Consider the following 1,867-nt stretch of genomic DNA (forward strand, 5'->3'; position numbering starts at 1 on the left):
GGCCCCGACACGGCCCCGCGCGGCCCCGCACGGCCCCGACACCGCCCGGACCCGGGGCCGCAGCCGCTCGGCCCGAGGGCGCCGCCGGGGCGGGGCGGGGCCGGCTGGAGCCGCCCGCAGCCGAGCCGGCCCCGGCGGGAGGAAATTGGCGCTGGTCCCGCCGCTCGGGGGGCACGGCTGCCCGAGGAGCGCGCTGCGCGTGTGGCTGCGGGCAGAACGCGGCCCTGCTCCCTGTCCCGTCATGAATTACCTGCTTTCATGGCATGGTGTGAAACGGAGCTGTGGCGAGGGTCATCTCGGGCCTCAGCCTCCTCACTCGGTAAAGTGTTGCTTGCCCTGCTTTTCCTGCTGTCCTTGGACTCCACGCTGAAGACACGAGCTAGAAACTTAACCAAATCCACTTGGGCCTGACACAGGCCTCGGTACTGAAGGCTGCTGCTTCGGAAACATCATTAGGTCAGAAGGAGAGTACTTGGAAGAAGAATAAGCTACTACTCCTCAGTTGAAATGGGCAATTAAATAAATAGAAAATAAACACTCACTGTCTGATGTAGCTAGCTGAAAAGTAGCTCTTAAGCGACCTCCAGCAAGGCTTTTACAAAGCTAACTTCAGCATAATTCTGCACTGAGAGATTACACTGGAGCGGAACAATTGATCTGTTCTAAGGTTACTTTAATTTTTTTTTCAGTTTTTCAGTTCAGGTATCTGACTATGTATCTTCAATCAAAGTACAAAATGCTAGTTCCTCATAGCTGTTCCTGTGACATTCAGTACTGCCACCTCAAAGCACATCACAGTTATAGAAAATTAAACACGCCAGCTGAATAAAATGAGCATTCCTCTTATCATCCTTGGTATCAACAAGGAAAAATGAGAGTTCATAACTAATTTGAAAGAGTCACATCTTTACTTAAGTGTTATAAATTGTGACACGGCAATTTGAAGTGTCTTAATTCAATAAAGCAATTTTATTTAAAACAGCAAGCGAGTAAGGCAGGCAAAGCACAGCGCTGGGCGGCCGGGGAGTCTCCTGCTCCACCAACGGCGCGCAAAAATGTTCTGTCCCAACCTTCCTTTTATCCCCCCCCTTCTCCTTGCAGGCGTGACTCTCCAGATGTAGTCTGAGTCTGGTCGTTGTGATAGCTTCTAAGTCTCTTCTTTTGAGATGCAGCAAGCAGACCAGATACACATACCCAGGACTCTAATCTCAACCTCCTTATCACCTTGTAAGCAAATAAGCATTTCAAAGACACACCAGTACATTCTTATGCAAACCAAGGTAATCGAGCATATCACAGTGAACAAATGATCTTCCACTTATCTTATTAAGCACCCAGATCTCTTAACAGTTTCTACCTCTTAACAGCATCAGCTTGCCTTCCTACAGACAAAAAGCCCCATGATTCTGAAAAAAGATTCCTCGGCTCAATTCTGCTCTCAGTTTGCAATCCTGTAAATACAGCAGTGCACAGAGATAACTGTTGGGTTAGGGCTCATCTGTATGGCTAAATGGTGTGAAGCCTGAGTGCATCCTGCATAACAAATTCCTTAATACATGCCCTTCTCTTTTCATTGCTTTTTTGACTCTCCAATGCTATTAGAAGGGTGAAAAAATAGGAGAGTGTGGTCAGGCATGCACTGCCTGCTGCAGCCCTGCTGAATACTGAGTCACAGTCTGCACTCAGCATATGAATGAGCAAAGAATTGTGCTTGACCAAGCTCTTAGACATGGAGATTGTATTCTTTATAGGTATTCTCCTAGTAAAAATTACTAGCTATGGATTTTCGTATTAGAAATAACAACCTGTAAGTATTTAAAAATTCTGCTTTCATGATTGGCCTCAGAGATACCTTCTGGCTAATGTT

The sequence above is a fragment of the Lonchura striata genome, chromosome Z (assembly GCF_046129695.1).
Source record: "Lonchura striata isolate bLonStr1 chromosome Z, bLonStr1.mat, whole genome shotgun sequence".
In the NCBI taxonomy this organism is placed as follows: domain Eukaryota; kingdom Metazoa; phylum Chordata; class Aves; order Passeriformes; family Estrildidae; genus Lonchura; species Lonchura striata.